Source organism: Polypterus senegalus, chromosome 12 (genome assembly GCF_016835505.1).
Source record: "Polypterus senegalus isolate Bchr_013 chromosome 12, ASM1683550v1, whole genome shotgun sequence".
Classification (NCBI taxonomy): Eukaryota; Metazoa; Chordata; class Cladistia; order Polypteriformes; family Polypteridae; genus Polypterus; species Polypterus senegalus.
This window is the reverse complement of record NC_053165.1, coordinates 119,735,881-119,746,653: the sequence shown is the minus strand read 5'-3', so window position 1 is coordinate 119,746,653 and position 10,773 is coordinate 119,735,881. Positions and strand designations below refer to the sequence as shown.

The 10,773-nt window shown below is 38.7% G+C and overlaps 1 protein-coding gene across 9 annotated transcripts in view; it reads left to right on the top strand.

The window, feature by feature from the left end:
- The first annotated feature begins 5,480 nt into the window (after window positions 1–5,480).
- Window positions 5,481–10,773, top strand: part of plin1 (perilipin 1) — a 128,056-nt gene continuing 122,763 nt past the window's right edge. For all 9 annotated transcript variants that reach the window (XR_005636033.1, XM_039773306.1, XM_039773305.1 and 6 more), the window contains exon 1: window positions 5,481–5,570. The gene's annotated coding sequence lies outside the window, so the exon portion shown is untranslated. The remainder of the gene's footprint in view (window positions 5,571–10,773) is intronic.

Genomic DNA, 10,773 nt, shown 5'->3' with positions numbered 1-10,773 from the left:
ACAAGAGGAAAGTAGAGACATTTATGATACAATGAAGCAAGATGCTCGTGGGCAGCAACTTCAGAAGAAGATTGGTCAGCACATTTCTGATTGACCTGATGTAGCCTGTGTTTGTGTTTTTCCAACTGCAATATTTCCTCATACTGCTTTATCACAGTCCAATGAAAAACCCACCACTGTTGCTGGATTCTATGAAAAATGTGTGAAGTTTCTTTATTCCCATGGACAGACTTGGCATTTATAAGACAAATTCTGGAGTTGAGCAGGTTGAGCACATCCACACCTCATTCCTCCTGATGTTTTACAGTTTTGAAGATCATTTAGCTTACCTGGCTTAAAAGTATAAAATGCAATGATTTACTCTGTAACATTATGCAGAAGAGTAAGTAAACGTTTACTCAGTATTAACCTTACACTAATTAATATCACAATACCATTAACCCAAGATTCCAATGATTCACTATTTCATTATCAGTGTAATGTACTAGGATGACCAGATACCCCGGTGACAAGGACAGTCCCAATTTCAGACTGCACATCCCAATAAATAACTGAAGAATATCAAAATGTCCCGGTTTTATCAGGCTGCCCATCTAATAAAACATTGCCCTGGTAAAACAAACATTGTCACAATATTTTTAGAACAGTGTGTGCAAAACTCGCCTCACACCCACCCTCAAATGCTTCTTCTCCAATTTCAGTGTGTTATATACATAATAGCACAGTCAGAACGCCTATGAGGAAAGCTTAATATTAAGGATGTGTTAAATTTGAACAGCATTGCGAGTAGGTTAAAAATACTGACAAAACCCGAGAGTACTGCCATTTAGTCAAGCATTGTGTGGAATCCTATGTATTTATTTGGATTTTTTTTTTTTCTTTTTTTTTCTAGTGCCACAGAATGGCTGTTATTTTTTACCCCTATTTTTCCATACACAGCCAAGACTGAATAATATTTCCCATGAGATCTTGTAATTTGGTTTCATTATTAAATTTGAAATCTAACATTTGAATCTCAAATGGTCTAAAGTTACATTGTATTTAATGGTGAATATCATCATTAATTTATAAACTTCACAGTGAGCTTTTACCTTTGCAAATGGTGAATACTTTTGTTATTACATTGCGACTGTTATTTGGAAATTAATATAGATATTTATATATTTTTCACCTTGCAGCAGCATCCATGTACATGTAATCTGTGCTATACTTTTCTGATCAGTTTACGGTGTCAGTACAGGTTGTTCAGAGATACAACATCAGTATAGTAAAAGTATTGCATTCATTAATTTCTCAGCTTTGAAAAAGTAAGTTTCTAAGTTAGATACCCATAAATTCTTCCAACTTGCTGGTGCAGAAAAGCATGCTTGTATTAACAGGAGTTCTGTAGTGTAAGGGGCTGCATTGGAAAATGAAGTTCTCATGCGATGGACTAGCTATCTGTCCAGGGATTGTTCCTGCTTCACGGGCTCAGAAGGTGGATGGATGGAAATGTGCTTTTCAGAGGTAAAAAGGCGCTTTTTTAACTTAATATGGTTATCATAAATTAATAGATATATTGAATAGTGCAGTGGTTAAAAACTTTGCTAATTTAAAGATTGGAACATCGCCAGGCAATGATATCTATACTAATAAAAGGCAAAGCCCTCACTGACTGACTCACTCACTCACTTACTCACTCATCACTAATTCTCCAACTTCCCGTGTAGGAAGAAGTCTGGAATTTGGCAGGCTCATTCCTTACAGGTTACTTACAAAAGTTAAGCAGGTTTCATTTCGAAATTCTACGCATAATGGTCAACAACGTCCGCCATGTTAAACTTTCTTATGTATGGCCCCATCTTCACGAAATTTGGTTGGTAGGCAGCTTCCCTGCACTAACCAAAACCGATGTACGTACTTACGTACGACCTTACTCTTATTCGATGTTAATTAATGTTGATTTATTTTGTTTTTCTTATTGTGTCTTTTATTTTTCTATTCTTTATTATGTAAAGCACTTTGAGGTACTGTTTGTATAAAATGTGCTATATAAATAAATGTTGTTGTTGTACTTATTTCAGTGGTATGATGCCACTGTCGGCCGCCATATTGAACTTTCCAATGGTCTTTGTTACCTATGGGTCCATCTTCAAGAAATTTGGTACGCGGGTTCGAACGCTAACTGAATCCTACTTATGTACATATATACGTCCATCGCCTGCAGCTCGGTCACTGTGTGAGGCGGTGTTGGGTCCCCCATCCCCACGCCTCCCACGTTGTTGGCTGCCTGCCTATATAAGGCCGCCCGTCGCTCCGGTCTCTTCATTCCCTTCCTTGCTTCACCACGGTATTCACGTCTCCCTGCTGATAACTGCAGCCTTTTTATTTAATCCACGGCTTCTCCACTGTTTTATTGTTCATTTATTACAATTATAGTTATTGTATAGGTATTTTAGACTTAGTTTACATTGTTCAGGTACACATTTCCTTTATCGCTCCAACTGTACCCCCATTAACATGTCTATCGAGGTGATCACCATCGATCAAAGAACTGTCATTTACTGAGTGGTTTCCATGCCCAGAGATGGCATCTGCCTTTTCCATTCTCTTTGTTACATATTGCATGGCCATATCAGGCTCACTCTTGATATCTGGAGGAACATTGTGTCTTATGTATTGAATGACTGGGACAGGTTCAAGGTGTGGACTGATGACGGTACAGGAGATAATTATACTACACAGGAGCACTATCAGAGTGAAATGCTTAAGCCCTTCACCTATGGTTCTGCATGTGAGTTGATGGCTGCCACTGAATTGTTCGGTTGTTGCTTTCAAGTGTACCGAAATGGCCAAATATTTTACACTTTTGGACAACTGCCAATGCCTCTTAAACATCTTAGATTCACAGGTGACAATCTGAGTAGTGGACACTCTGATTTTTATGAATGTTTAAACTGTCAAAAGCTGAATGCGAAGTTATCGATGAAACCGGTTTTATGCTTACAACAATTGACAGATGCTGAATATCACTTCAACACAAGTAGTCCTGCAAATACTAACGTAATTGAAACAAACCATGAAACTCAAACCGATTATGACGGCAGCAATCCAAGCTGTGAGATTTGAGGCAAGATTGCTTTTCACATGGCCAACTGTACATCGCATGCTCAAGAGTAAGCTCAGCGCACAGCTTGGTCATATTACAACTGGAGGGCCGAACTGACAACGTGGCATACAAAGAGATCCTTAACAAATAATTATTGGTATATTTTCCCTCAGTTTAAAAAAGGTTTACTTTTTTCTTCTTAATAAAAATTTTAAGGCAGTACTTTGCTGCTGCGAAGCGTGGGTATTTTGCTAGTTTTTAAATAAAGCAGTACAAAAGCAACAGTGGAGCAGCACTTTACTTCATGGCTCCTTATGCCATGTTCATGTACAGTAGGTAGGTAGGCCTAATTACTGTGTCAGTGAGCTGTAAGCTTACTTTCATGCACCATATGGCCAATAATTTCACTTGACAAATGCTCTAAATAAAGAAATATATAAATGCTTTACATTCCTATGGATAGAAACATTAAATAAGTATAATAATAAATACATCTAAATTATAATGTCCCTTCTCATATGTTATAATTCTCAGTTCATGAAGAAGAGTAAAAACAATACGTAGGTGAAATATAACAGGGCAGTGACAGCTACATGTTGGTTCATGTCAAAGAACGTGTTTAAAATGCCCAGATATAATGCATAATGATATAAAGAATACAAATTAACCTTTATATAAAAAAAGTAGACACTGTTGAAGAGAATGGTGGAGGGGTGGATGGCTGCTTCACGGATCCAGTGTCTTAGTTTTAAATTCTGTTCTCACAAAGTCTGTATGTGCATGCAAGTCAACTGTTTAAACAGGAGCTTAAAGTGCTCATCTTATGACAGACATCTCCTCTACTGTATTTAATTCTGTAATGGTCTAAAAACAATATTGATTAATGTGCATTCAGTCAACTTCACCATTATACACTCTGGTGTTGCATGGCTTCTCACTGGCACACTGTTTTTATTTAAAACATCACTGCCACAGACCCCTAATTTGCTGTTACCCATCCCTCAATTTAAAGCTGGCAGTGAGAACTTTGACCCCATATTCATTGTATAACTTCATCTCCAGTATATTTGGCAAAAAGCTAAAACACCAATAACTTTATCAATGTCTAAATACTTACAGAGCTAAGTGTAGTTTGTGCTACTGTATGTGTGGCTAGACTAGGTCAACCAGAGAACCACAGTGAAGAACTTCTAATGGCCACAGGCTCTTAGTCTGACTCTGCAACAGGGTGTGATGGGTCACAGGCATGTACTTGAATGAACTTTTACTTGTTTTCAGGACTGAGCATAGAGGGCCAAAATGTTTACTGTGGATACCAGACTACACTTAGTGAAAGTTCAGACAGGCTGACCCTTGTGGTATGTCTGTATGAAATATGTGAGCAAAGTTCAAGATTTTTTTTTTTTTTAAATCTGGTTGCATAAAATTACCTCTGATAACATTCAGACATTTCCTAATGTGCCAGTGGGAATAGCAGACAGGTTGCCAAGAGTTTATTTAGGTTTAGGAGTGTAGAGCACAGTTCAAGAAGTTAAATATTCATAATTTCATAGAATGTAAATGCTGACGGAACATTCTTCTAATACTTTTATGAATCTGAAAGAACATCTACATAGTTAAATGTTAAAAGTGTAGTCTGATTAAGATTACAGTACATTATTTAAGGGAGTATTCCAGAGTTTAACAGACATGGCAGGGGGCTCTGTGGCTTGTGACTTGTCCATTATGAGCCACTTGTGAATTCAGCAACATATTGTGCGGCTCCATTTAAAAATGTGTTACTTTTTTAATTTTTATAATATGATCATATTTTTAAATGACACCAAAACATACATAATATATTCAACACAGAATATCCAAATATTCATGGGATAACTAAATATTTACACAGAAATGTAAAAACTGTTCACCATTTAAGAAAAGGGTTAGAATGAAAATCTGCAGCCACTGTGGCCCACCAGGACTAGAGTTGGAGACCACAGGTCTGTGCCATTTTCATTTGCTTAATTTAAATAGCCAGTCCTAAAAGCAAATGGTTTGCTCTGTGGAGTATGGAATAAAGAATGGTGGATGCCAGTTAACATTTAACTATTTCAACTTATTTCACTGATCATTGAAATTCTTTTTTAGATAGTAGTATACCAATACTTTTGGCCACTTTATACTTAAAAGTCAGTGCTTTTAGAAGGTGCTGCAGGGGCATTCACAGATTAGAGATTTCCCTTTATCAGTAACAAACAATTAACATTTTTATGCTGATGAATATTTGCAGGACATTTGTGGACCGTGATGTGAATGGTGCTCATATTCTGAAACTCCTGTCCCTCCCTATTCCCCGCCCATAATGGCTGTTTGCTCCAATCAGAGGCTGAAGAGGTGGAGAGCAGAGGTTTTTCTAGCTGGTTGCTGGGTGACTGTGCTTTCTGTGGCCTTCACTACTTGAACACAGCTGGACAGAGCAGGGAGTGTGAACGACTATCATGTAAGTAATCAATCATTAGCATTTTACTTATAAAAGTAAGCAGATGTAGTCAACCAGCAAAATGGTGGAAGATGGGGAGAAAACAAATAAACCCTGATTACTAAGGACTGCTCTGAATGTGTCTTGTCGCAGCTGCTCATCTCAAACTACAGTGCAGTGTCTTGCTCTAATTCTGCTTCCAGGTTGCTAGGGTGACCAGACATTCTTTTTCTAATGCCTGTCAGAGCCACAACTTTTTTTATTTTTTCATTTTGGATCACATTCTGTCTTTTTAACGTTTTCATCTGTTTTTATGTTTCATGCTGATTGGAACTAAGTAGCTGCCATTGTCATACTTGTTCAGGTTTCGCACAACATTCTTAATAATGCAGGGATTAAATGAAATCAAAAAAGCTGACCCACCCACCTCCCAGGCAGTAAGCACTGCAAAAAAATAAAAAGCCTGCCTCATTATTTTTAGAATGCTTTATGCCATCATGAGATGACAATGATTTGCTAATCTTTTGGGTATGTATAAGTGGAACAAATACAGAAAATAAAAGTGAATATCTTAATTGTGTTCTTTGTTTCGATGAGAGTGAAACTATAACAGATGTTTTGGTATGCAAAAGAAAGAATTCTATCAGACCCAAAGATCCAACTAACATTTTTTTTTTGTAAAAAAAAGTTGATTTGTTTACTACTTTGTGAGGTAAAGAGGTCATTCATTCTTCTCTGCAGGTCTGACTGTAACCAAAATTAAATAATGTCTCCTGTTTTAGTATGTACACAAATACATAGTACAGTTCAAACTTTATACAGGATTTCACATTCTGTGCAGTAAAGACTTTTGCTGCATGTTAAAGAAATGTTATCATCACCATGTGCTTCTTGAAAAATATTTAGAATGTTGGTAAACATTTTGAGGTGTTTTACACAAAATGTAATGATTATCTGCCACTCATGATTTTCACCCAAGTAGTCCCATTTCACACACCTTGAAACTGAGTGTGGTATTCTTGTATACTTACTGTGATGCATCTGCCAACCTATTCTAAATTATGCTGTATGTGCTTCTGTGTGATTTTGGTTTTTTTTTTTCTTCTTCTTTTATGGATATGTAAACAGTCATTCAGTAAATAATTTTAGACTTATGCCAACATGCCACAAGAAATTCACATTGTTGTTTGTGGCATCTTTGATTCAAAGTTTGCAAAATTGAGTTTCTTTTTGATTCTATCTTTCATATGTGTGTGTATATACAGTGGAGGAAATAATTATTTGACCCCTCACTGATTTTGTAAGTTTGTCCAATGACAAAGAAATGAAAAGTCTCAGAACAGTATCATTTCAATGGTAGGTTTATTTCAACAGTGGCAGATTGCACATCAAAAGGAAAATCGAAAAAATAACTTTAAATAAAAGATAGAAATTGATTTGCATTTCATTGAGGGGTCAAATAATTATTTCCTCCACTGTATAGTAGCAGAGCTCCAAATCAGAAATGGGAGTGCCAAACTGCCAAAACATTTACTGCTCTTATTAAATCAAAATACAAGAAAGGATCAGCATAGGAAGAATCAGATGAAATAAAAAAAAACAAATCTGAATAGGGAATATCAAAGTAATAAAGAGTAAATTAAAAAAAAAAAATGAACCTTCCTGTATGCTGGACTAGGCGAAGGGGTCGCCCATGTAATGCCTGGCTGCGGCAGATAGAGGGTCATTTCCAGAGGGTGGGACTGGACCGTGTGTCTGCCTGGGGTGTTGCCAACCGGGATCCTGAGTTGTTTCGTCGTGTAGTGGGTGTGACAATGTGCTGTACCAGTGCATGCTCCCCAACCTGACTTGACTGTATCACTGGGCCGGGCATCATCATTAGTAAGTCTTTGAGTGGCTGGGTAGGGTGGCGTATTCCGTTACCTTCCTTAAAAATATCACAAATACACACTCTCGCCTCCTTCTCTCTGACTTCACCTCTCCTTGTTGTACAACCTGTCTGCCAGTGAGGTTTCCTCCAAATCACTTTCTGACTATACAGGTAGATCTAGTTAGTTTTGTCAGGAAATAAAGAGTCACTTCTTCATTTAAAGTATTTGGGCCTCTTGCTGACAGCAGTGTTTGGTGACCCTGGTGTCTGTCTGTCCTAAATAAACTAACGGATTATACAATGTGGAACTTACCCTGAGCTGCTTACCCTTGCCAGAGGGTTTCACTGTCTTCCTTCTTGTGATGTTTACTCTCCTGTAAGTGTTTGAGTGTTTGGAATACATAGGGGCCTACAATGCAATATACAGTTCTTAAAGCACAGGGACAACCATATCAGACCACTTATGGGGGATCTCCATTCTGTGGCCTAAAGCATTCTACAGAATAGCGTCCGTCCGTCCGTCCGTCCATCTATCTATCTATCTATCTGGTTTGCTGTGGTACTTTTCAAATGACACATTTAAAGTGGTTTAGCAGATTTGCTGTTAGTATTGAAAGATTTTATAGTGTCTTTCAGTCCAACACAGATAAACCACAAGGGCACACCAGAGAGCCCCACAGACACAGTAAAGCACCATACATTATTAGGATCAAATAAAGACTTTTTTTCTTCCCAGTAATCAGTCACAATAAATGAATAATAAAGTACCTTCCTCCTCCTCTCCTCCCGTTGAGTGTTGCCTGCTGCATCCTGACTCTGACTTGTCTATGTGTGGCAGCATGCTTCCTTTTATGCAGACGAATGCTCCCAGGGTCACACCACATCTTCTGGTAATATTAAAAGTAGGGAGGTACTCCCCCGACAGTACTCTCTATTGGAATTCATGGACCCCGACAGGGCTACACTTCTAGACTCTATATACCAAGCTCCTCTGCAGGTGTCCCGACCGGGTTCTCATGCTACCTGAACGGAAAGGCATCCTGGCCAAGAGGGGGAAGGATGTCGCACTCGGACAAGGCTGCCCTAACAGATGAATGGACATCCCAAGTAGAGGAGACGATTCCTTACTTGGGCAGGAAGCGCCAGGCAGATACACAAGCATCCCAACTGGACATATTTGCAATACCTTCCCTGACCAGGGTGAAAAGAATAAACAGGGAAGAACTGTCACTGGGGACTGTTTATTCCCCCAGGACGCCAGGTGACAGTAACCCTGGATATCGGTACCCATTCAGAAAACAGTAGGGCATGCTGGGAAATATAGTCTGGCAGAGCAGCTCTGCTGGGGTCGGTGGGAACTGCAAGAGGGCTCTGCAGGGAGATGTGCTCCCTGGTATATTGGACTTCATTATGACCTGGAAGTACTTCTGGTGCAAGGGCTGCTGCCTGTTGGATGTACTTCCGGGTACTTAATAAAAGGGACTGCACTCCCTTGTACAGTCGAGTCGGAGCTGGGAGGGAGGAGGGCAGTGCGATGGAGAGAGGAAAAGTGAACTAGAGGAGAGATAACTTGTGCTTTTAAGAGTTATTGTATATTTTTAATACTGGTTTATTTGAATCCAGGACTATGTTCATATGGTCGTGTTGGGGTTTGGGGCTCATTGGTGCTCTGTTTCCATCACAATACACACACACACACACAGAATAGTTCCCCCCGTGCCTCCCCATATCTGTGGATGATATGTTCCAAGACCTACTGTGGATGCCTGAAGCTGCAGATAGTAGCAAACCCTGTGTACGTACAATAAGACACTGTCATCATTAAATGATAATAAAATTCTTTGTTACACAAAAATAAAACTCATTCACTCTGCTTAACTTGTTTTAGTTGTTCTCATATTTAAAAAAATAAATTTGATTACAGAAATTTTTAATGCGTTAATCTCTCATTTTAATGGCAATTTAATCAGCAGCTCTAATATATATACATATATAATTGAAATGTTGAGCACCTTATTAGGTGCACCTGCTCATTAGTTTAAATAGCCTTCTCCTTCTAACAGCCATTCAAGGCTGCATCTCAACTTACATACTGTGGCATGCAAATTTGTTCAGCGATACATTAGAATGAATAAGACATGTCATCCAAGTAATTCTGACTGTGGTATGATCATTGGAGCAAGATGAACCTTCCCTTTCAGGATTCTCAAATAGATTTTACAGTCTCTAAATTTTACAGTGAAAAAATAAAGTAAAATCTGCAGCGAGCATTGGTTCTATGAGCATAAACTCATTTTTGCTGAGAGATTTCAGAGGAGCTAACCGAAAGGAACAGATACAAAAATAGGGTGTCTTTATAATACTTGTGTGAAGGAGAGTTTCCCTGAATATGCAACACATCTGATCTTGAATGTGCCTGGCTACAGAAGCAGAAAAACACACCAGGTTCCACTTCTGTCACCAACAAATAGAATTGCAGCTTCAGTATGCAGATGATCATTAAAGGTGGATGACTAATGTTTGGAAGAATGTTGCCTGGTCTGATAAATCTCGATTTCTGATGCTACAACATACTAGGCATTGTTGCCTGCCATATGCATCGCTTTGTGGATACGGTCTAACCTTTTTCTAGTGCCTTCTTCCATTTACAAAGGATGTTAGTATTTCAAGCTGGTTCCATGAACTTGACAATGACTTCAGTTTACTCCAGTGACCTATACAGTCCCCAGATCTCAGTCCAATAGAGTATGTTTGGACAAGCTACAAGAAATGCATGATGTTTATTGTGTAAGTGAAACCAAATTCATTAATAAATATTTCTAGCACCTTGTTGAATCTATATACATCATAATTTTTGAGTAGTAAAGATGTTCTAATCGGTAGCACATGTCGAAAGTGTATGCTGTGAATTTGTCTGTATCTATGTTGTGTACTATAGGGGATATCTGATACCACATGCACATCTGGCCAAGTTTTGTTTGGCATTGGACATGTTTTACAAGGCAGGACTACTCCAGAAAGATTCAAAATACAGAATAATCACACACCGCAGCAATACACAGTTCCTCCTATTGTACTCTCCTCCTGTCCAGGCCAGCGGTATCCTCCTCCTACACTCTCAACCCCAACTTCCCAAAAGAACTGCCTTTGTAAGCCTGACTCTGGCAGGATTGTATCCCAGAGGCAATTCTGGTTCAGGCAGAGCCTTCACATAACAGGGGAGTTGTTCAAAGAACCTCAGCAGAGCTAGCTATATAGACTGTATATACCAGGCAGTCCTGCAAATCTCCAAATGGGAGCACAATCCGAGGTATGCTGTCATACGGTATGTCTCTGAAGTTACCACCAACCATC